General features: G+C 46.5%; 1 protein-coding gene across 6 annotated transcripts in view; it reads left to right on the forward strand.

The window, feature by feature from the left end:
• The window catches only part of LOC147102673 (RNA-directed DNA polymerase from mobile element jockey), a 132,823-nt gene that overhangs the window by 70,718 nt on the left and 36,197 nt on the right, over positions 1-25,908 (forward strand). For 4 of the 6 annotated variants that reach the window (XR_015073048.1, XR_015073053.1, XR_015073050.1 and 1 more), the window contains one exon: positions 23,331-23,500. The exons of the other annotated variants lie outside the window; for them this stretch is intronic. The gene's annotated coding sequence lies outside the window, so the exon portion shown is untranslated. The remainder of the gene's footprint in view (positions 1-23,330; positions 23,501-25,908) is intronic. 6 annotated transcript variants of the gene reach the window in all.

The following is a 25,908-nucleotide window of genomic DNA, read 5'->3' on the forward strand; positions in this document are numbered from 1 at the left end:
CTGGCCCTGGTCACTTATAAACGTAATATTAAGACTTATTAATGTTATGAGAAAGCAAATGCCTTTGCTCATTCTCCCCTGTAAGAAATCACACAACACCAGGTTATAGTCCAACAGCTTTATTTGAAATCACAAGCTTTCGGAGCGCTGCTCCTTCTTCAGGTGACGTGGAGAAAATGCATAAAGACACAGCTTATATAGTCAGAGAATCATGTCAGATGTTTACAGGTAACCTTTCCAACTGCCATTTGTCACACCTCGGCAGAGAGATAATCACAGCAGTCAAAGGTGTGAATGGTGTCCAAACAGGTCAGTCAGGGAAACATTACATCAAAAAACAATGAGGTGGGGTCACAAGGGGTCAAATATTGCAGATGCTGGGGTCTGTATAAAAAACAAAAAAACAGACAAAAAACATTTTTTTTGGCTGGAAATCACAGCAGGTCCGGCCGCATCTGTGTAGAGAGAACAAGCCAATGTCGACTCGAGTCTGGATGACCCTGCATCAGGTGGGGTTACATGTAGCGTGACATGAACCCAAGATCTCGGTTAAGGCCGTCCTCATGGGTGCGGAACTTGGCTATCAGTTTCTGCTCGACGATTTTGCGTTGTCGTGTGTCTCGAAGGCCACCTTGGAGAATGCTTACCCGAAGATCGGAGGCTGAATGTCCTTGACTGCTGAAGTGTTCCCCGACTGGGAGGGAACACTCCTGCCTGGTGATTGTTCCACGGTGTCCGTTCATCCGTTGTCGCAGTGTCTGCATGGTCTCGCCGATGTACCATGCTCCGGGGCATCCTTTCCTGCAACGTATGAGGTAGACAACGTTGGCCGAGTCACATGAGTATGTACCATGTACCTGGTGGGTGGTGTCCTCACGTGTGATGATGGTATCTGTGTTGATGATCTGGCATGTCTTGCAGAGGTTGCTGTGGCAGGGTTGTGTGGTGTCGTGGTCGCTGTTCTCCTGGAAGCTGGGTAATTTGCTGCGAACGATGGTCTGTTTGAGGTTAGGCGGCTGTTTGAAAGCGAGTAGTGGAGGCGTGGGGATGGCCTTAGCGAGGTGTTCGTCGTCATCGATGACATGTTGAAGGCTGCGAAGAACATGGCGTAGTTTCTCCGCTCCGGGGAAGTACTGGACGACGAAGGGTACTCTGTTGGTTGTGTCCCGTGTTTGTCTTCTGAGGAGGTCTATGCGATTTTTCGCTGTGGCCTGTCGGAACTGTCGATCGACGAGTCGAGCGTCATATCCCGTTCTTACAAGGGCGTCTTTCAGTGTCTGTAGGTGTCCATCGCGTTCCTCCTCGTCTGAGCAGATCCTGTGTATTCGCAGGGCTTGTCCATAGGGGATGGCTTCTTTAACGTGGTTAGGGTGGAAGCTGGAGAAGTGAAGCATCGTGAGGTTGTCCGTGGGCTTGCGGTAGAGTGAAGTGCTGAGGTGTCCGTCTTTGATGGAGATTCGTGTGTCCAGGAATGAGACCCACGGCGAAGAATCACTGAAAAGACTACACGATAACATCAACAAGTTCCATCCCACCATCAAACTCACCATGGGCTACTCCTCAGAATCAGTCTCATTCCTGGACACACGAATCTCCATCAAAGACGGACACCTCAGCACTTCACTCTACCGCAAGCCCACGGACAACCTCACGATGCTTCACTTCTCCAGCTTCCACCCTAACCACGTTAAAGAAGCCATCCCCTATGGACAAGCCCTGCGAATACACAGGATCTGCTCAGACGAGGAGGAACGCGATGGACACCTACAGACACTGAAAGACGCCCTTGTAAGAACGGGATATGACGCTCGACTCGTCGATCGACAGTTCCGACGGGCCACAGCGAAAAATCGCATAGACCTCCTCAGAAGACAAACACGGGACACAACCAACAGAGTACCCTTCGTCGTCCAGTACTTCCCCGGAGCGGAGAAACTACGCCATGTTCTTCGCAGCCTTCAACATGTCATCGATGACGACGAACACCTCGCTAAGGCCATCCCCACGCCTCCACTACTCGCTTTCAAACAGCCGCCTAACCTCAAACAGACCATCGTTCGCAGCAAATTACCCAGCTTCCAGGAGAACAGCGACCACGACACCACACAACCCTGCCACAGCAACCTCTGCAAGTCATGCCAGATCATCAACACAGATACCATCATCACACGTGAGGACACCACCCACCAGGTACATGGTACATACTCATGTGACTCGGCCAACGTTGTCTACCTCATACTTTGCAGGAAAGGATGCCCCGGAGCATGGTACATCGGCGAGACCATGCAGACACTGCGACAACGGATGAACGGACACCGTGCAACAATCACCAGGCAGGAGTGTTCCCTCCCAGTCGGGGAACACTTCAGCAGTCAAGGACATTCAGCCTCCGATCTTCGGGTAAGCATTCTCCAAGGTGGCCTTCGAGACACACGACAACGCAAAATCGTCGAGCAGAAACTGATAGCCAAGTTCCGCACCCATGAGGACGGCCTTAACCGAGATCTTGGGTTCATGTCACGCTACATGTAACCCCACCTGATGCAGGGTCATCCAGACTCGAGTCGACATTGGCTTGTTCTCTCTACACAGATGCGGCCGGACCTGCTGTGATTTCCAGCCAAAAAAAATGTTTTTTGTCTTTTTTTGTTTTTCATACAGACCCCAGCATCTGCAATATTTGACCCCTTGTGACCCCACCTCATTGTTCTTTGATGTAATGTTTCCCTGACTGACCTGTTTGGACACCATTCACACCTTTGACTGCTGTGATTATCTCTCTGCCGAGGTGTGACAAATGGCAGTTGGAAAGGTTACCTGTAAACATCTGACATGATTCTCTGACTATATAAGCTGTGTCTTTATGCATTTTCTCCACTTCACCTGAAGAAGGAGCAGCGCTCCGAAAGCTTGTGATTTCAAATAAAGCTGTTGGACTATAACCTGGTGTTGTGTGATTTCTTACAATTGTCCACCCCAGTCCAACTCCGGCATCTCCACATCATTCTCTCCTAGCATTAAAGAATAGCCTCTGGATGAAGTGGAGTTCTGTGTATGTGTGTAAGAATACGTGTGCAGTGCAGTCTTCTGAAGGTCAGAGAGGCACAGCCAGTCACATCACACATTATAACCCAAGTCTCGATGGTTGCATTCTCCACTACGTAACTAGCCGTCTCAAACCAGCAGTGTAGTCCTAATGCAACCTCAAGTAAAGAAAATTCTAGTCCAGAACAGTGTTTCTCAAACTGGGGTTCATGGACCCCTGGGGTCCATAAAGACTTTCCAGGAGGTCCACGGCCAGAGACAGCTGGAGGTAATTTCAAGCCTGCTCCTCTTTATAAAACCGCCACTGATTCAGTTCTTGCAAATTATTCTCAATGGCTGGGCCTGCTTCCTCACAGAGGCCCACAGCTCTCACTCACTTTGCAAAAGTGCTCCCTGCTGGTCGAGCCGATTCACTGCCATACTGTCCCACAGGCGTGTCCCTGGCTCCGTGACCCTGTGCCATCCTCCCGACACGTGATCAGATGCCTGCGGGTCCCTTCAAACACGTGCCTCAATGTGTTCACGCAAACACGTACAATGCCACAGTGCAGCTGTTACAGAACATGCCAGTGGGACAGCATGGCAGTGAGTCAGCATCCCAGCATGAGAATAGGTGCTCGTGCCCTCACTCACCTTGGACAGTCTGCTGGCGGCTTTAAAAATTGTCCAGCACTAAGTGGCTAATAGTGGCCATCTCTTGCTGCAGAGTAGCCAGAATTGGTGTGAGAAGCAGGCACACCCATCTCACTGATATCTGTAAGTAAATACCTGTTTTCTTAAAAGCATTATTAAAACACTCTTTACAGGCAGCACTTTCATATTATGAGTATTATATAGTATGATAATTCCGACGGGGAGGTCCGTGATTTCTAATCGATTTGAAAAGGGCGTCCTTCAACCAAAAAAGTTTGAGAACCTCTGGTCTAGAAAGGAGCAGATTCGATCGTTAGGTCTGTTCTGAACTACCTTGAAGCCTGTACTTGGCTTCAATTGGGAGAGGCTCCTGCTCCCGATGGTATTGGCTCTCCGATGACCCCTGCTGGAAGTGCATGTAGTGGAGATTTTATAAGGAAAGAGTGAGCTGGGCTCTGATGCCCCCTACTGTTCAATAGCCAAACAACACTAAGCGAGACTTACAGATCCAACCTAGCTTGCTTTCTAAAAGTTAACCAATGGTTTTTCAGTAATCTATTTAATAACAGCACTGCTCACATTTCAGACCAACCAATCTCACCTCAGAAGAATCAGCAGGTTATTAATACTAAATAATAATTGTAACGTTCCAAAGTTTAAATGGATTAGAAATTATCACATTGAGGGGAATTTTTCGGTGCGGGGGGGGGTGGTCAGCGGGCGCATTCGGTGGCGAGTTGGGTGGGAATTTTTTTTTTTGACTGTGGGTAGGGACCACGCGCCTTTCCCAGGTGTCATGCCTGTCAGCGTTGAACAGACCCAACACGCAGCGGCGGGGGAGGCAATTCAGTTCATTCTGACCTTGTTAACAGCCTATTAAGAGGTATTTTGAACTCACCTTTACATTTTACGAGGTCGCCCACGTGGTCCACGCTGCTCGGAGATCACGTCAGGTAAGCAGGTCGGAGGTTGTATGACCACGGAATCATCTCATTACTCGACAGCAGCAAATGTGCTATAAAAGCTCTCATCTCACAGTTGTTCACTTTCCAAGCTCAGAAGCTGTTGCTTACTGCATTTGGAAGACAGATTGAGCTTTATGCAACTTGCGAGTGTTTGGAGTAAACTCTCTAACCAGTGTCACCTCATTGGAGCAACCTCTCTCACCATTGACAGATCGCTTCTGTCAACTCAAGTTCACCTGCCATCTATTCCATCAGCATTGGTGTCCTTGAAACTATCTTACCTTGGTCCTCAGAATCTGACCACGATCAGCCCCAACACCAGCAGCACCAGGCACACCAGCAGCACCAACAATACCAACCTTCTCCACAATCAACTGATGCTGCACAGGACAAAAGGAATCAGCACCCGACCACTTTGCTGCCTGGGACGCCAGGGATGGCCTCACCATGGCCACATTTACTTCACTTGACACTGCACACCATGGCTGCCACATGATGCGCCAGGTTGGCACCACCCAACACCAACACCATAAAGCATTGCTACAATGCCCAAGCCATTCCTTTCACACTCATCGCCATTGTGGGGGGTACCGTTATGTCTCACCATTCACTGCAACTCATTAAGCCACTTCCAAAGGTGCACACAGATCTGTCCAAGAACGCAAAGTGTTGAAAATAAAGGTTTCAATGTTTGATACCTCATTAACATAACTTTACATGAACATTGGCTAAAACACCCAAGTGCCTACCCTTGTGTGTTAGTTGGTATGATTGGACTAGGATGAGGGTGAGTGTGAGAGGTGGCTAGTGAGATTCAGAAGTGATAATGTAGATAGAGAGGGATGGGTGGAGGTGCAAGGTAAGTTGGTGTGAGTAAGGATGTGCAGGAGTAGGGTAGGGAAGGCAGAGTGATGGGGATATGATGAGTGGCACAGCAGGATGAAGGTGAGTGTGGCTTTGTAGTAACATTTCGTGATCGACTGAGATCATTGAAAGGTTTGCGCCTCTGCAGCCTGGTCCCACTGACAACATCCCTGCTTGTGTCCTCCTGTGCAATGTGCAACCAGGCTGCATTGATCTGCTGGGGAGGTCTCTTCCACCCATTGGAAGACAAGAGAACCTCCCTGCGTGCTGTGACTCCCTCCATAAGCATATGGAGGGAGTCCTGGGAGAGCCTGGGTGCAGCCGTGCACCTTTGTGCAGTGCTTGTCAGTGTTTGCAGCACCTCAATGCTGTAGAACACTGATAGCACAACTGTCAAAATCAATTTGCGCATGGCCCCTTTAAGGAAATCGGCTGATGACGCGTCATCAAATGACGTCATCAGACCCATTTCCTTCAATTGGCCGGCAATCGCACTGGGCGGGCTTAATAGGCCCAATCAACATAAACTCATTCTACACAGTGGGCTGGAGCCAGCAACGGGGTCGGGACCCGTCACCCGTCACCGACATCGCCCGCCACGGACCCGCCGAGGTAGGGGAAATCGCGGCCAATGTTTTTGTATTCACATTCTGGAAAACCATCATGACACCCGGCATTTACACGATGAAATCTGCTTCATGCCCCCAGGAACAGGCTTATAGACCCAGTTTTCATTGATCTATGATTCTATTACCAGGATAAGGGAGGTTGGCTTTAGCAGTGTAAACAACAGGAGCCAGCTCATGAATAGCAGACTCCGAATAAAAACAGCGGTGATATCAAAATAGTTTTTAGAGTGCTAGAATACTCAAAGGAGAACAGAAGTGTGAATGTGTATCCTGCAGTATGCATTTATGGAAGTTATGAATGTTCACTTCAAATCAAATCAAAAGGGGAGCATTTCCCACAATTAGAAGTGCTGGAGATGTTCTAATTCTAACCAGTTACTGAAAACACTACGTTAAGTCATTAATCATAGTCATGCAGCAATTTACAATGTTTAATAGATAGAATAAGTGTGCTCAAATATATTGATATATATTGGATATGCTACGTATAATAAAAAATACAATAGCCAGAACATCCAAGGGAAGATAGCAGTGATATTATCCTGTGTCAGCTGTGGCTCAGTGGGTAGCACACTCGCTTCTAAGTCTAGAAGGTTGTGGGTTCAAGTCTCACTCCTGGGACTTGAGCATATAAAGCTAGGCTGACACTCAGTGCAGTACTGAGTGAATGCTGCAGTGTTGGAGGTGCCATCTTTAAACCGAGGCCCTGTCTGCTCCCTCTAGGTGGATGTAAAAGATTCCATGGCACTATTTTGAAGAAGAGCAGGGGAGTTATCCCTGGTGTCCTGCCCAATATTTATCCCTCAACCAACATAACAAAAACAGATGATCTGGTCATTATCACATTGCTGTTTGTGGGACCTTGCTGTACGCAAATTGGCTGCTGTGTTTCCCACATTACAACAGTGACTCCATTTCAAAAAGTACTTCATTGGCTGTAAAGTGCTTTGGGATGTCCGGTGTGTTAGATCCGTGTATCTTAATGTTGTGTCCTTCAATAATCAGACAACAGACTGCAGGGAACGATCAACAGGTGTTCACTGAATGAGGGTTACTCTAGAACTAATTGTACAGATCACTACTCAGGGTTTATATACAGGTGTGGTCACTGCCGGTACTACAGTATACAGGAGCTGTAAAAAGTAGTTCTCCCCTTAAAGGTACATACATTACAATTCCTCCCCTTTTAGATTAACAGTACCATAACACTCATTTAACAATTAAATATCAAACTAATTACAATTAACACTTTTAACATGCAACATTAGCTGAAAATAGTCTATTTATAAATTCAGTCTTTGGGGAGGCTTCCCGATCCTTTCTGGATAGCGCCTTTCCCGAGTGTCTTGCTCTTGGTGCGGAGGCGATTCTGGCCCCCTGTCATCGGTTGGTTCATCAGCTTCCGATGCTACTGTTTCTGGGGTAGATGCTACCTGTACGTTGGGTTCATCACCAGGTACGTATGGGTGAGGCATGGGGTTGACTTGTTCCTGTGACTCTAGGATCTGGTCAGCATGGCGTCTCACAATGCTCTCCCCAACGTCCACTGTGTACATTAGTGGGCCCTGCCGTGTGCATATCGTTCCTGGCTGCCATTTTTCTGTTCGGAAGTCGCGGGCCAAGACTGGTTGCCCTACATTGAAGCTCCTTGTTGGCTTCTCATGGATGTGCTGGAATTGCTTACTCTCAACATCTCTTCGTACGTTTGGTCTGAGCAAATGCAGGCGAGATCTCAACCTTCGGTTAAAGAACATCATGGCTGGGGCCTGGTTGGTGACTGCATGTGTCGCATTCCGGTAGGCAAACAGGAAATTGTCCACCTAGTGCTGCAGCGGAATGTTGTCATTGTACATAGCCTTTATTGCCTTCTTAAAGGTTTGTACGAACCTCTCAGCCAATCCATTTGTGGCTGGATGATACGGGGTGGATGTGTAATGCCTTACCCCATTCCTTTTCATAAATCTTCGAAACTCTTTGGACACAAACTGTGGTCCGTTATCAGAGCAAATCTGCTCTGGCAAGCCGTTCCTGGCAAAAATGGTCCGTAGGACTGCAATAGTTTTCTCCGTGGTGGTGGAGGACATTTTGATCACCTCAGGCCATTTCGAGTGCGCATCCACGGCTATTAAAAACATTGAGTCCATGAATGGACCAGCAAAATCAATATGCACCCGTTGCCATGGAGATGAGGGCCACTCCCATGGGTGTAGAGGGGCATGTGGTGGTGCATTTTGGACCTTCTGGCATCCTGAGCAGCTCTTTGTCAGGTCCTTGATTTGCTGATCAATCCCCGGCCACCACACATAAGCCCTAGCAAGGCTTTTCATTTTCACCCCTCCCAGATGACATTCGTGAAGCTCATTGAGCACTCTCTCCCTTAACTTGGGTGGAATTACCACTCGGGATCCACACATCAAGGTCCCCTGGCATACTGACAGCTGTTCTCTTCTGGATGAGAATGCTGGCAACAGTGAGTCGCCATGTGCTGGCCATCCCTTCACTGTCAAATCATATACCCGAGACAGTGTCGGGTCATTTCGGGTCTCCTTCTCTATACCAGCGTTAGTTACTGGCAAGCATTCAATTATAGTCGAATGAAATATTTCGACAGGATCCACTGCTGGTGCCTCCTCCGCAGTAGGCAGTGGCAGGCGTGATAGCCCATCAGCGTTTCCATGCTGTTTCGTGCCCTTATACTCGATTTCATATTGATGCGCCCCTAGAAAAAGGGACCATCTTTGTAGCCGTTGCGCAGTCATTACCGGAACGCCCTTCTTTGGATTAAAGATGGAGACAAGTGGTTGGTGGTCAGTCAGCAAGGTGAACTTCTGCCCGTGCAGATAGTGATTGAACTTTTTCACTCCCCACACTAGGCTGAGGGCCTCCCTGTCAATCTGGGCGTAGTTACGCTCGGCTGAGGTTAGTGATCGTGACGCAAAGACTATTGGCCTCTCTGAGCCGTCCGAAAATTTGTGCGACAGCACCGCTCCAATGCCGTAGGGTGACGCATCACATGCCAACCGAATTGGTAATGCCGGGTTGTAATGGGCCAATACTTCTTTCGATGTGATTAATGTTTTGCTCTTCTGGAAAGCTCATCTACATTCATCACTCCACTTCCATGGCACCCCAGTTTGCAGTAGGGTGTTCAGTGGGTGTAGTATTGTAGACAAATTTGGCAAGAACTTATGGTAGTAGTTTACCAGCCCGAGGAACGACCTCAGTTGTGACACATTTTCCGGTGCTGGAGCCTTGACTACTGCCTCAATCTTCTCTGGGGACTTATGTAACCCCTCTTTATCAATAACGTGGCCACAATACGAGATCTGTTTTCTAAAAAACTCGCATTTGGGGCGGTTAGCTCGGAGCCCATATTCCTGCAATCTAGTGAGCACCTGCTCCAGGTTGGCAAGGTGATCACTGTCATTTTAGCCAATGACCAGGATGTCGTCCAAATAACACTGGGTCCCTGGGATCCCTTGCAGGACTTGTTCCATTGCCCTCTGCCAAATAGCCGGAGCTGATGCTACCCCGAATACCAGCCAGTATTCGCATAAAGCCTTAAAAAATTTTGGCCTTGCGTTTTCTTCAATTTTAATCATCGCTGTCATGCATTTTAGTGTTCCGAGTCCTTGCTGGAACACTTCTTTCGCGTCAGTTAGGATCTTTGACAGTCACCCAGGTGTGACGTCGTCATCCTTTTTGTCAGCCACAGTCAGTGCCTGTATGGACTGCCAATCTAGCTGTATCTTCCGGATCCATTCACGTCCTAGTAGTGGTGGTCCTCCATCTGGCAATACATATAGGTCCATTTTTGGTGTTTCCTTGCCGTTATATATAACGTTCACCCTTATTTTTCCTTTGGGGTAGACTTTTTGCCCCGTGTACGTCTTCAAGACAATCTTTGTATCTCTCAAGGGTATATGTGAGAATAGCCGCTTGTAGTCCCTTCGGTTTATGACTGTTAGGGCTGATCTTGTGTCCAATTCCATTTTCACTTGGACTCCTGCTATCTTGAGTGTGACCCAGATAGTTTGGTGATCCTCCGTTTTGATCACATTATGTAGTTTCCTGAACACCGGCTGCGCCCTGTGCGCTCTGCCCTCTCTCTCTCCCCCGTCGTCGCTGCTCGGCCTTTTTCTGTGCCGCTCGGTCGGGCTCTAGCCCGTCGCTGTCCGGGAAGGGTCTGCACTGTACCTGTTGCCAGCCCATTTCGCTGGACCACCGTGACTGGAAAGCCAAGCCTGGCTCTCGACAGCCTCCCCTGTGATGCTCAAATCTCCACTGGATGACTGGGCGGTTGCCCGTGGTCGACGCCCGTGCTTCTGGACTCGACCATCTTCCACTGTTCTCCAGGAGCGAATCCCTGGGAGGTGATGCAGAGTTGCAGGTAGGTTCGAACTTGCTCGTCGCCACTGTTAGATCCGTGTATCTTAATGTTGTGTCCTTCAATAATCAGACAAGAGACTGCAGGGAACGATTCAACAGGTGTTTACTGAATGAGGGTTACTCTAGAACTAACTGTACAGATCACTACTCAGGGTTTATATACAGGTGTGGTCACTGTCGGTACTACAGTATACAGGAGCTGTAAAAAGTAGTTCTCCCCTTAAAGGTATATATATACATTACACGGTGGTCATGAAAGGCGTTATATAAATGCAAGACTTTCTTTCCACGTAATTCTGTAATGTATTGTCATTCCAGGGAATAACATGGGTAAATTTCATTTATTCTTTCTCACTAAGTAACTAAAACCTGGTTCCATTAGAGTTTATCCAATGGGAGTTGTTGCTTTTCATGTTTTATTTCTGGTCATTTAACATGTGAACCCTCCATATCATTGTCTATGAAAAGAATGTTAACGTTTTTCATTTCTGCCACCTCTCCATTGATAACTAGTTACCGAGTTGAGCCATTTGTTTTATCCACAGCTGTAATTTTAATAATTTCATTACCATTCCTATTTTTCCCTGTAGTTAGCATCAATTCTGTTTGTCATAAGACATTACAAGTCTTCCTTCTTCACAGCTTCACATGCTTTTGAAATGGAATATTTTTTACTCCACAAATGTCAAAGGGGCTATGTATTATGTATCGCTACATACAATAAAAATATATCGAACAACCAAGGGAAGGTAGCAGTGATATCATCCTTTTCATATGTTTCTGTAATGCATTATGATCCCAGGTAATAGCACAGGTGAAAGGCAGCTGAAAACCCCAAGTTAGAAACATAGAAACATAGAAGATAGGAGCAGGAGTAGGCCATTCGGCCCTTCGAGCCTGCTCCGCCATTCAATGAGATCATGGCTGATCATCCAAATTCAGTACCCTGTCCCTGCCTTCTCCCCATATCCCTTGATCCCTTTAGCCTTAAGAAATATATCCAACTCTTTCTTGAATATATTTAATGAACTGGCCTCCACCGCCCTCTGTGGCAGAGAATTCCACAGGTTCACCACTCTCTGGGTGAAGAAATTCCTCCTCATTTCAGTCCTAAATGGCTTACCCCTTATCCTTAGACTATGACCCCTGGTTCTGGACTCCCCGGCCATCAGAAACATCCTTCCTGCCAGACTCTTGTCAGACTCTTGTGGTATTGGTGCCCTGGGAATGTTTATTATCAGATAAAAGTAGTGGGTGAGTATTTCTGCCCAGGTGTTTCCTAGATAAGGTGATACTCAGCACTGGCTTGCACCAAATGATAAGTGTCCCAACTACAACTCACTGAAAGTTTTCCTTTTTTTTAGCCAGCTGAATGTCGTGTCCAGAAAGAGAACCTGTTCCTGAAGATCGTAAATTTAAAACTCACTTTATTTAGACCGATAATCCTGTAAGAACCACAGATCAGTCAAACCAGTGCTTACAACCATCACTTTATTTTTTAATTGGAGAAAATTATGAAAGTTTCCTAGCTGAATCAGTGTTATTTTTTCAATATTGTGGCACGTCCAATATTGTAAACACTGAAAATTGATTGAACACTATAGCATTATGCTAATATTAATTTTGTCTTTCTCCAGCTCCCCTACATCAAGGTAGAGAATGACTAAAAAAATTAAATGTTTGAGTTCTGAAAGATGAAATTAAGCGGTAAGGTACTGAGTTAAATTACCCACGGGCAATAGAACTGAAACATGGTCAGTGATGAAAAAATGTTTGTTTTCTCCTTGTTTCTGACTCTGACACAGGAATAAGGATATCTTATTTGGGGCTTAAGAGGAACAAGAAAGAAGTTTAGAGGAGCAGTGCACATAGTAAAGAAAGATCACTAAAGTTTCATTCAAGGGAGAGTTTGGAGGCTAGAGGTGAGTGAAGGATCATCAATAGATGGCATTTTTTTTATAGTGAGTTGAGTACAAGAGAAGTGCTCAAGTGTCAGCTTGATTCAATTGTCAAAATGATTTGGGCTCAGGTCTCGCTATTGATTTGAACACATAACCTACTGTTAGATCCGTGGTTCAGTGGATAAATAATTACACGGATGCTGTACATAAACAAACAACAGGTCTTTACTGGAGGAGGGTCATCTCTAGACTGGGGTACAGAGGCATGCGCACAGCTTATATACCGGTGTGGTTACTGCCGGTACTACAGTATACAGGAGCTGTAAAAAGTAGTTCTGACTTAAAGCACATACACTACAATTCCTCCCTTTTTAGATTAATAATACCCCCTTAATATTCAAATAACAATTACATTTTTACATGTACATTCAATAACAAAAGTCCATTTATAGATTCAGTCTTTGGGGCGGCTTCCTGACCCTTTCGGGATAGCGCCTTTCTGGAGGTTCTTGTTCTTGGTGCAGAGGCGATTCTGACCCCTTTTCATCGGGTAGTTCATCGGGTTCCACTGCTACTGGGTCTGAAGTAGATGATACCGGTATGTCGGGTTCATCCCCAGGTACTCGAGACATGGGGTTGACGCCTTCCTGTGACGCTAAGATCTGATCGACGTGGCGTCTCACAATGTTCTCCCCGACATCCACTGTGTACATTAATGGCCCCTGCCTTGTACATATCGTTCCGGGTTGCCACTTCTCTGTTCGATAGTCATGGGCCAAGACTGGTTGCCCTACATTGAAGCTCCTTGTCGGCTTCTCGTTGATGTGCTGGAATTGTTTGTCCTCAACATTTCTTCACACATTTGGTCTGAGCAAGTCCAGACGAGATCTCAACCTTCGGTTAAAGAACATCATGGCCGGGGTCTGGTTGGTAACTGCATGTGTCGCGTTTCAGTAGGCTAATAAGAAATTGTCCATCTTATGCTGTAGTGGAATTTCCTCGTCGCACATGGCCTTTATCGCCTTCTTAAAGGTTTGTACGAACCTCTCAGCCAATCCATTGGTGGCTGGATGATACGGGGCGGATGTGTAATGCCTAACCCCATTCCTTTTCATGAATTTTTGGAACTCGTCGGACACAAACTGTGGTCCATTATCAGAGCAGATCTGCTCTGGCAACCCGTTTCTGGCAAATATGGTCCGTAGGACTGCAATCGTTTTCTCTGTAGTGGTTGAAGACATCTTTATCACCTCAGGCCACTTTGAATGAGCATCCACTGCTATTAAGAACATTGAGTCCATGAATGGACCAGCGAAATCAATGTGCACCCGTTGCCATGGAGAGGAGGGCCACTCCCATGGGTGTAGAGGGGCATGTGGTGGTGCATTTTGGACCTTCTGGCATCCTAAGCAGCTCTTAGTTAGGTCTTCGATTTGTTGATTGATTCCCGGCCACCACACATAAGCCCTAGCAAGGCTTTTCATTTTCACTCCCCCCAGATGACCTTCATGTAGCTCCTTTAGCACTCTCTCCCTTAACTTGGGTGGAATCACCACTCTGGATCCACACATCACTGTCCCCTGGCATACTGACAGCTGTTCTCTTCTGGATGAGAATGCTGGCAACAGTGAGTCGCCATGTGTTGGCCATCCCCTCACCGTCAATTCATATACCCATGACAGCGTCGGATCATTGCGGGTCTCCTTCTCTATATCCGCGTTTGTTACTGGCAATCGTTCAATTATCGACGAATAAAATATCTCGATAGGGTCCACTGCTGGTGCTTCCTCCACCGTAGGCAGTGGCAGGCGCGATAGCCCATCAGCGTTCCCATGCTGTTTCGTGCCTTTATATTCTATTTCATATTGATTCGCCCCTAGAAACAGGGACCATCTTTGTAACCGTTGTGCAGTCATTACTGGCACGCCCTTCTTAGGATTAAAGATGGAGACAAGTGGTTGGTGGTCAGTCAGCAAGGTGAACTTCTGCCCATGCAGATAATGGTTGAATTTTTTTACTCCCCATACTAGGCTGAGGGCCTCCCTGTCAATCTGGGCATAGTTGCGCTCGGCTGAGGTTAGTGACTGAGACGCAAAGGCTACTGGCCTCTCCAACCCGTCTGGGAATTTGTGCGACAGCACCGCTCCAATGCCGTAGGGTGATGCATCACATGCCAAACGAATTGGTAGTGCTGGGTTGAAATGGGCCAACACCTCTTTTGATGTGATCAATTCTTTACACTTCTGGAAAGCTCGTCTACGTTCGTCATCCCACTTCCATGGTACCCCTGTTTGCAGTAGGGTGTTCAGCGGGTGTAATACCGTAGACAAATTTGGTAAGAACTTGTGGTAATAGTTTACCAGCCCGAGCAACGACCTCAGTTGTGACACATTTTCCGGTGCTGGAGCCTTGACTACTGCCTCAATCTTGTCAGGGGACTTATGTAACCCCTCTTCATCGATGACGTGGCCGCAATACGAGATCTGTTTCTGGAAAAACTCGCACTTGTGGCGATTAGCTCGTAGCCCATATTCCTTTAATCTGGCGAGCACCTTCTCCAAGTTAGCGAGGTGATCACCGTCATTTTCGCCCGTGACTAAGATGTCGTCCAAATAACACTGGGTCCCTGGAATCCCTTGCAGGACCCGATCCATCGCCCTTTGCCAGATAGCCGGAGCTGAGGCTACTCCAAACACTAGCCGGTTGTATTGATAGAGACCTTTATGGGTGTTGATCGTAAGGTAATGTTTCGAAGCTTCTTCTACCTCCATTTGCAAGTACGCCTGGGCTAGATCAATTTTGGTGAAGCGTTTACCACCAGATAGCGAGGCAAAAATATCCTCAATTCGTGGAAGCAGATATTGCACCGTGTGAAGGACTGGGTTCACTATCACCTTAAAATCCCCACAGATGCGGACCTTCTTTGGTTCCCCAGGCGTATTACTCAACGACCTCTTCATTACAGGAACGATGGGTGTAGCCCACTCGCTCCAGTCCACTTTGGACAGTACTCCTGAACGTTCCAACCCTTCCAGCTCTGCTTCAACCGCTGGTCTGATCGCATAAGGCACTGGTCTGACGTTCAGAAACTTTGGGCTTGCATTATCCTCTATTTTAATTGTTGCTGTTATTCCTTTTAGTGTTCCTAGTCCCTCCTGGAACACTTCTTTTGCGTCAGTTAGTATTTTTGACAGTCGTCCAGGTGTGACGTCGTCATCCTTTTTGGCCTCCACCTTCAGTGCCTGTATGGAATGCCAATCTAAATGTATCTTCCGGATCCATTCACATCCTAGCAGTGGTGGTCCTCCATTTGGCAATACATATATATCCATTTTAGGTATTTCCTGACCTTTATATGTCACTTTCACCCTTATTTTTCCTTTGGGGTAGACTTTTTGCCCCGTATACGTCTTCAAGACAATCTCTGTAGCTTTCAAGGGTATGTGTGAAAATAGCCGCTTGTAGTCTCTTTGATTTATGACTGTTAGGGCTGACCCTATGTCCAATTCCATTTCCACTTGGACTCCATCTATCTTGAGTGTAACCCAGATAGTCTGGTGATCCTCTATTTTGGTTACATTATGTAGTTTCAGACAACCCAGCTCCTTGCTTCCGGAGTCTGTGTCACTTTTCTGTTCGTCTGAACCACTGTCCATCACCTGGTGTACCTTTTTGTACTTCTCCTGTGGAGATTTCTTACTGTTGGTTTTCTTCCCAGACCTGAAGACTCTTGCTATGTGTCCTGCTTTCCCACACTGTCTGCACACTTGGTCCTTGAACCAACAATCTTTCTGGTCATGTGTTGTTCTGCCGCAGCGATAGCACTTCCCTGTTCCATAGGTCATTTCGTTGGTGCCATATTCTTGCGGCCTCCGTTGTATCTCTGCAGCGCCCCTTGCAGCTGCTTCATGTGATACTGCCATACTGAAAGCTTTATCCAGCGTAAGGTCCTTTTCTGATTGAAGGAACCCAGAAACGGCTTCTCTTTGTAGCCCACACACAAACTTGTCCCTTAACGTGTCTGCTAGTCCCGCTCCAAACTGGCAGTATTTCGATAGCTTGCGCAGTTCCATTAGGTACTCAGCATTGCTTTCGTCTTTGTGTTGGTTCCTTTTATGGAACTTAAATCATTCTGCTATCAGCAGCGGTGTGGGGTTTAAGTGGTCCTGTAGGATTTCTACTATGCTTTCAAAATTCTTGTTTACCGGCTTCTCTGGGGTTATTAGATTTCGCAGTAACCCATAAGTTTTTGCACCCATGGAATTTAACAGAACCAGTGCTTTATTAGCATCTGGCACTTCATTTGCCCTGCAGTACACCTCAATATGTTCCACATATGTCGCCCAATCTTTGACTTCATTGTCGAACGTAGAGATACTGCCACTCTTCGGCATCCTTGGTTGTGCGTTAACTATCACCAATGGTGCCTCCCGCGCTTCCCCTTCTTCTCCGCTGGCACAAAATGGCGTCTCCCGTGCTTTCCTTCCTTCCCGGTCCTTCCTTCCCGCGCTCGCCCGTCTTCTCTGCTGCGGCTTCGCAAAATGGCGTCTCCCGCACTCTTCCTTCTTCTCCGCGGCTCAATGGCGCCTCCCGCGCTCTCCCTGCTTCTCCGCGGCTCAATGGCATCTCCCGCACTCTCCCTGCTTCTCCGCGGCTCAATGGCATCTCCCCTTGCTTCGCCCCGCGGACCCTGATCAGCCCGTGATCCCTGGCTGTGCTCTGCGCGTTCTTCTCTTGATATTTGTCGACGCCGCTCAGTCTAGAACCCGGCTGTTTCTTACCCTCTCTCTCCGGTTTTGCAGTATTTTTCCTCGACGCCGCTCAGTGATCAACCCCCGGCTGCGCCCTGCTCTCTTCACCCTTTTTCTTACCCCGTCAACGCTGCCCGGCTCTCTCTCTCTGCCGTCGGTCGGCTCCAGCCGCCGCTGCTCGGGAAGGGTCTGCTCTGGACCTGTCGTCGGTCTCTTACTGCTCGTTGTGGCTGGGGAACCAAGCCTGGCTCTCCACAGCTTCCCCAGTGAAGTTGGATCTCTGCCTGACTGCTGGGCGGTTGCTCGCGGTCGATGCCCTTGTTCCTGGACTCGACTATTCTTTTTTTTTGTTTAATGTTGCAGGTAGATTCGCATCAACACTCATCGCCACTGTTAGATCCGTAGTTCAGTGGATAAATAATTATACGGATGCTGTACATAAACAAACAACAGGTCTTTACTGGAGGAGGGTCATCTCTAGACTGGGGTACAGAGGCATGTGCACAGCTTATATACCGGTGTGGTTACTGCCGGTACTACAGTATACAGGAGCTGTAAAAAGTAGTTCTGACTTAAAGCACATACACTACATCTACGTTGACACTTCAGTGCAGTACTGAGGGAGTGCTGCCTTGTTGGAGGTATGTAAGTAAATTGAGATGTTAACCAAGACTCCATTGACCCGCTCCAGTGAATATTATGGGTCCCATGGCATTTTGAAGAGCAGAAGTTCTTCTTGTGTTCTGGCCAACGTTCCTTTCTCAACCAGATCAACAAATTATTTCGAGATTCATTCATTTGCTGTTTGTGGGCTTTGCACAAATTGGCTGCTACATTTGGCCACCTAACAGCAGCAACTACACTTCAAACATAAAGTGATTTGGGGATGTCCTGAGGTTGTGACAGGGTGGTATTTAGATAGAAGTTCGTTCTTTTCTTTCTAAAAGAGCCTCCCAGATATGAAAGCAGTAGTCAAGTCTTGGATGGACTTGGACTCTATATGGAATTGTTGGCAGAAAAGAAAGAACACTCGGCAGTGAAATGAGAATGTCACTGTGGTGAAGTATGAGATGTCCTTTGGATGCTGCGATTGGGGTAGGCATCTGAACTACAACTGACATGGGGTTCCTAGTTCTGATACAAGGTACAAAGAAAAACTATATTCATTTCATTTGAATGTGCACAAAATTCAGTAACTAATAATTCAAAAGAGATTAACTTGCATCCACTAGTTAATGGCAATATGTTACTAAGACTAGTTAATTTCCTATGGCTCAAGGAAAAAAATGACAAAAAACTGTATTTCTTCTGATAACTTTCTCTGCTTGACGCTCAAGCTTTTATTCTCTCTCGCTCTCTCTCTCACACACATATATACATTTTTTGTAGTTGCCACCTCTGTATCTCTACGCTTGTCTCTGACTCTTTCTCCTCATTCTTTCGATCCCCCTCCACCCATCTTTTAAATGAATCTGTGTGGCCTTCCTGGGATCTGTGAAGAATTGCTGTGGCAATGACTGTGTAAGTTGCTGCAACGGTTTTCTCTTTTGGAATAACTTCAGGCTCATCAGAAGTTTTTTTTTTCCCACAAGTAAGTAGTCGCCAAACATCCAGATTAGTTCGGGATCAGTATTTAGAAAGCATGAGTGTATGCTCTTGGGCAATTGTAGTTGTATGAATAAGGTAAGCTCCTTGGAAAATTACCATCCTATGGCATTGCAGCCGATCTCTTGCTAGGTGTTCTTAATAACAAAAGTGCTACTACTTGAGGTTTGATTGGTAACATAGTCACTTAGTGTTTTACCAAGATTTTAGTTGAGTACTTTCCGTTAATTTATTGAATCCTTGATTGAGATTGTTGATCATTATTTGTAACCGTATTCTAATTTTCTCTTGTGTAAAATATATAGAAATTGACAAATTAGAATATGGTGGTATTTTCTGCTAAATCCCCAGTAGAATATTGTTTAATTGGGGAAAAAAAGGTTTGATATAGATAAGGCAAACCGTAATATTCTACAATTTCTCTAATCCGTTGAAGCATTTGAATCACTACAGTGGTAAACCCTTTCCACAGCTCTGCATTTGCCTCCTCAGACTGGTCTGTGTTGTCACTGTGACTTTTTTCCCCCACTTACTGGAACTAATACGTTTTACTGTCCTTTCACTTTTGGCACTAGTTTTGTATTGAGTCCATGCTGATATCATGAATAACTTTTCTTCTTTGCTGGCTTTGTAAGGGAACTGCATGAAATAAGTTTTGACAGCCTCAACCCAGTTTCTAATGAGCATGGGCTCATAACACAAAGCCATAATTCATTCTAAATTGTCAATCTTACTTAGGGAGGCTGGAGTGGGACGTGGACACTTTCACGCTGGTACAGTAGTGGGTGCCTTTCTGAATGTGGGATTGTGGTACATGGTTGAGCAGAGTCGACATAGCTTCATACACTATTTGGCAATGCTGGAGACAACCTGGGCATGTTTGATGCTTAAACTGAGTGCCCAAATTGGAAAACAAATGAAGTTGCATTTCCCCACATTTATATCCTATACTTTCTGGGACAAAAGTACAACATTCTTTTTAGTAAAAAGACAACATCCATTTTTTTGAGATTAGATGCTTTGCAAAATAAATAAATTCTGAAAAATCTTGGCCAAAAGTGTCCTTATCCTTAGCTGCTGTTTCATTCCCAGTTAGTGTCAATTTATATGGTTAGGAACCCAGCTCTAGATATTAAATTTGATATATCGGGAACAGGTAAATCAATGTCACCTATTTTCCACAGTACCTTCTTTCAGAAGTTGTTTCATTGCTTTGTTCTAATATATATTAGGAATATCAGAAGTAGTCTCACAAGTACTAAGGTGTGCAGTTATTTTGCAATTGCTGGACCTGCAATGGCTTGCAGTTTGTCAATTTGAATTTCGGAGCACTTATCAATACAAAATAGAAAATGATACAAATGCTTATGGTGAATATGATTTAAATCTTTGTTTACTTTCAGAATGGTCAGTATAATCAGGTGGACATGACTAGAATCATCAGCTATTGTCAGACCAGATTCAGTGGCACCCTATAGCTCCAAGCAAGAAGCTCCAGTGCTGCAGCAATGTATTTTTAGTTAGGTCAATATAGTTCACAGATATGTGAATATAAACAAATGTAATAACTAATTACACTGTAACACAATATCCATTATTAAGTCCAATATTAGAGCATCTAAATAAGGCATCAACTGCTACCTTCCGACACCTCTAGCACCCGTCCCTTCTGATCCTTTACCAAAGCTACCTCTGATAACCTCAGTGAATTCTCCTTCCCACCCCCTGCCATCCTGATGATACAGTTGCTATTCTAAAGAAAAAGCAGGCCTTCCAACTCTATTTTCAATGATCTTGGTAAAGAGCCTCAGAGGGCTAGATATTCGGTATCGCCCCAGTTGGTGCGCTAAATTTAAAAAAGTTGGAGAATTAGCGCCAGGCGCTAATCCTTCTGATCTCCCACTAAATTGATTGTTAGCGCTCCAAGAGAGAACTGGAGCGCTAAATCAAGCACTAATCACCTAACTTAGGGCGCTACCCACAGAGAGTGGGGCGCTACCCACAGAGTGATAACTAATTTCAGGTGCACTCCAATCGGGACTCATCATTCACACTGGCTCCTTTCAGTACTTAAAGGGGAGGTTGAAGATTCAGCGCAACCTCATTCTCAACATTGCTGGCTCTGAAGGCGAACTCCAAGCAGCTACACCTCTTATCCTCATGGCTGATCCCAGTCCCAGGAAGAGAGCTCGCCATTTCAGCGACCAGGCATTGGAGGCATTGGTCGCGTCAGTCGAAAGAAGGAGGGCAGTGCTGCTCCCAGCCACTGGCAGGAGGCCATTGCCCCAGGTCTTCAGGGCAATGTGGAGGGAAGTGGCCCAGGACGTCTCGGCCAGCAGTGTAGTCATCAGGACCCTCACACAGTGCCGTAAAAAATTCAACGACCTCTCGGGTGGTCAAGGTGAGTACATGCTCCAACAAGTCCTATATACCAGCATCTGAACCTCAGTCTGTACACACTGCACAAACCACCACACCCCCACCACTCACCCACCAAGCATCTCCACCTACTAAAACTCACATCCACATCTCACACCTTGCCTACAATCACATCTATTCAACTATGGCAGGCACATCTCCCAAACACATAGCTGCACACTCACTCACACACTTTCCTTTCTCTTGCAGGCCAAGCTGGCCCACAATAGGAGGGGGCAGCATCAAACAGGCGGGGGTGAAGCGGACATCCAACAGTTTACAGACCTGGAGGAGCGAGTGTTGAGAGTCATTGGGCATCAAGTGGTGGGCACCGTGGCTGTCTTTGTCCTCTTGAAGTCTATCACCATCCTCCTCTTTGTTCACTATACTTCCAAGTTTTGTGTCATCTACAAATTTTGAAATTGTGCCCTGTACACCCACATTCAAGTCATTAATATATATCAAGAAAAGCAGTAGTCCTAGAACCGACCCCTGGAGAAACACCACTGTATAACTTCCTCCATTCTGAAAAACAACCGTTCACCACTACTCTCTGTTTCCTGTCACTTAGCCAATTTTGTATCCATGCTGCCACTGTCCCCTCATGATGGCCAAGTTGTGCAGCATGCAGCAGACCACAATGAGAAGGGACACCCGCTCAGCCGAGTACTGGAGGGTCAAGGCAGCGGAACCATTGCCAGAGCACCCCAATGGTCTGCTCGATGATGTTCCTGGTGGTGGCATGGCTCTCATTGTATAAATGCAGAGCATCAGTGTTGGGGTTGCGGAGAGGAGTCATGAGCCAGGTGGAGATCGGATAGCCCTGGTCTCCGACCAGCCAGCCGCGAGCTTGATGCGGTGGCTGGAAGAGTGCTGGCACACTGGTCTGCTGGAACACCGGTCTGGTGCAGGATGAAGACATCATGGCTGCTGCCAGGATAGCGGGCAGTGACGGTGAGGATTCGCTGTCTGTGGTCACACACCAACTGCGTATTAAGTGAGTGGTATCCTTTGCAGTTACGGAATACTTCAGGATGGTTATGGGGTGCCTGCAAAGCCACATGGGTGCAGTCAATGGTGCCCTGCACCATGGGGAAGTCCGCTATCCTGGCAAAGCCACATGCACGCTCGTCCTGCTTCTCTCTGGTCATGGGGAAGGAAATGCAGTCCCTTCTCCTTCTGTAGAGAGCCTCTGTTACCTCCTGGAAGCAGCAATGGACGGCGAACTAGGTGGGATTGTGAGTTGTGAGAAGGATGCAAAGAGGCTTCAAGGCAATTTAGACAAGTTGAGTGAGTGGACAAAGACATAGCAGATGCAGTATAACGTGGATAAATGTGAAGTTATCCACTTTGGTAGGAAAAACAGAAAGGCAGTATTATTTAAATGGTGATAGATTGGGAAATGTTGATGTACAGAGGGACCTGGGTGACCTTGTACAGTAGTCACTGAAAGCAAACATGCAGGTGCAGCAAGCAGTTAGGAAGGCAATTGGTATGTTGGCCTTCATCGCAAGAGGATTTGAGTGCAGGAGCAAGGATGTCTTACTACAGTTATACAGGGCCTTGGTGAGACCACACCTGGGGTACTGTGTGCAGTTTTGGTCTCCTTACCTAAGAAAGGATATACTTGCCATAGAGGGAGTGTAGCAAAGATTCACCAGACTGATTCCTGGAATGGCAAGACTGTCGTATGAGGAAAGATTGTGTCGACTAGGCCTGTATTTACTAGAGTTTAGAAAAATGAGAGGGGATCTCATTGAAACATATAAAATTGTAACAGGGCTAGACAGACTGGATGCAGGGAGGATGTTTCCCCTGTCTGGGGGGGTCTAGAACAAGGGATCACAGTCTCAGGACATTTAGGACTGAGATGAGGAGAATTTTCTTCACTCAGAGGGCGGTGAACCTGTGGAATTCTCTGCCACAGAAGGCTGCGGAGGCCAAGTCACTGAATATATTTAAGAAGGAGACAGATAGATTTTTAGACTCAGCTTTCTGGCCATTTTTATGAATCATATTTTATATCCAAAACCCCAAAAAAGAACTGTACTGTTGGGCAAGCTTGTGGGAGTGGCTTAAGGAATAGGATTGCAAGCCAGGCCAACCTGACTAAGGTGCATTCATATACAGCAGCGGCGGTGGCAGTGCGGACCTGGGAGGAGCGGCGAGGGTGCGACGGCGATAAAAGGAGAGCCCGAGGCGCAGGTAGGCTTACCAATCTCAGAGCTCCGAGAGTGGGAGAGAGAAGTAAAAAGTAATCGAAGTGTGACGTCACCAGAAAGCAGATAAGTGATTGGTTGGTGAGTATTTCTCTCTTTCTCATTTTTTTCCAAACTTAAATTTTGTGGTTTATAGTTTCCAGTGTCTCTGTTGTGTAGCGGGGATTGCTGTTAAACAAGGGCCCTTGAGTATATCATTTAATTGTAGTGTAATTGGTGGGATTGATTTGATTTAATTTAATTTGAATTAATTAAAGGGTAAGTCATGGCAGCACAGCTCGGTGCCATGATATGATCCTCCTGCACTATGTGGGAAATCAGGGACACTTCCTGTGTCCCTGACGACCATGTGTGCAGGAAGTGTATCCAGCTGCAGCTACTGGCAGACTGCATTGCGGCGCTGGAGCTGCGAATGGATGCATACTGTAGCATTCGCGATGCTGAGGACATCGTGGATAGCACGTTTAGGGAGTTGGTCACACCACAGGTAAAGGCTGCACAGGCAGGAAGAGAATGGGTGACCACCAGGCAGAGTAGTAGGCGCAGGCAGGTAGTGCAGGGGTCCCCTGTGACCATCCCCCTCTCAAACAGATATACCGCTTTGGATATTGGTGAGGGAGATGGCTTATCAGAGGAAGGCAGCAGCAGCCAACTTCCTGGCACCATGGGTGGTTCTGCTGCACAGGATGGGAGGAAAAAGAATGGGAGAGCTATAATAGGGGATTCTATTGTAAGGGGAATAGATGGGCTGAAATGGCCTCTATCTGCACTGTGGGGTTTCTGTGATTCTGTGATTCTGTGATAGGCGTTTCTACGGCCACAAACGAGACTCCAGGATGGTATGTTGCCTCCCTGGTGCAAGGGTCAAGGATGTCTTGGAGCGGCTACAGAGCATTTTGGAAGGGGAGGGTGAACAGCCAGTTGTCGTGGTGCATATAGGTACCAATGATATAGGTAAAAACTGGGATGAGGTCCTAAAAGCTGAATATAGGGAGTTAGGAGGTAAATTAAAAAATAGGACCTCAAAGGTAGTAATCTCAGGATTGCTACCAGTGCCACCTGCTAGTCAGAGTAGAAAAAGAAGGATATTTCAGATGAACACGTGGCTAGAGGAATGGTGCAAGAGGGAGGGATTCATATTCCTGGGACATTGGAACCAGTTCTGGGGGAGGTGGAACCAGTAGAAAATGGATGTTTTGCACCTGGGCAGGACTGGGACTGATGTCCTAGGGGGAGTGTTTGTTAGTGCTGTGGGGGAGGGTTTAAACTAAAATGGCAGGGGGTTGGGAACCTGTGCAGGGAGACAGAGGAAAGGGAAACAAGGATAGAAGCAAAAGACAGGACGGAGAAAAGCAAAGTGGCAGTCAGAGTAATCAAGGGTTTAAATCAAACATGGCCACAGTAAATAATAATTCTAAAAGGTCTAAGAGTGTTTAAGACACAAAGCCTTCAGGCTTGTTTTTTTATGCGAGGAGCATTCCTAATAAGGAAGATGAATTCGCTGTGCAAATAGATGTAAACGGATATGATATGATTGGGATTACGGAAACATGGCTCCAGGGTGACCAGGGCTGGGAACTCAACAGCCAGGGGTATTCAATATTCAGGAAAGACAGGAAAAAAGGAAAAGGAGGTGGGGTAGCATTGCTGGTTAAAGAGATTAAAACAATTGTAAGGAAGGATATTAGCTCTGATGATGTAGAATCTGTATGGGTAGTGTTGTATCCGTGTGTTAATGGAGACACGGAATGCAGGAGTTGGTTTAACAGGTGTTTACTGAACAAAGTCTGGAGGTGAACTAAAAGATACAAGACACTATACAGGCTTATATACCCGAGTGGTCACTACCGGTATTACAGTACACAGGGGCTCTTAAAGGTACATACACTACAATTCCTCCCCTTTTAGATAATTAGTACATAACATTTTAAGTAATCATTAATTAACATGTTTACAAGAACAATAATCTACACATTTGCTGCAGTTAATCAATTATAAGTCAGTCTCTCTGGAGGCTTCCTGACTCGGTCCGGATAACGCCTCGGTGGTGTAGTAGTTTTCGGTGGTGTAGTAGGTTCTTTTGGCAAGGTTGATTCGGCTTGAATGCCAGTGTTGGGTTCATCTGGTTCCAGTATCACCGGATCGGAGGTAGATAATATGGGTATCTCTGCTTCATCATTAGGCGTATAGAGTTGTGGTGTAGGTTGTCCCTTTTCGGATGACTCTATGATCTGGTCAGCATGGCGCCTTATTATGCTTTCACCAATGCCCACGGTATACATCAGCGGTCCTAGTCGTGTGCAAATAGTTCCAGGCTGCCATTTCTCGGTACGGTAGTCCCGGGCCAAAACTTGTTGACCTATCTGGAAGGTTCTAGTTGGCCTTTCATTCATGCCTTGAAATTGCCGGTTCTCTACGTCCCTTCTGATGTTTGGCTTGATCAAATCCAGCCGGCATCTTAGTCTTCTATTGAAAAACATCATGGCGGG

This window comes from Somniosus microcephalus, chromosome 21 (genome assembly GCF_052327205.1).
Source record: "Somniosus microcephalus isolate GS21.2 chromosome 21, FLI_Smic_1.0, whole genome shotgun sequence".
Classification (NCBI taxonomy): Eukaryota; Metazoa; Chordata; class Chondrichthyes; order Squaliformes; family Somniosidae; genus Somniosus; species Somniosus microcephalus.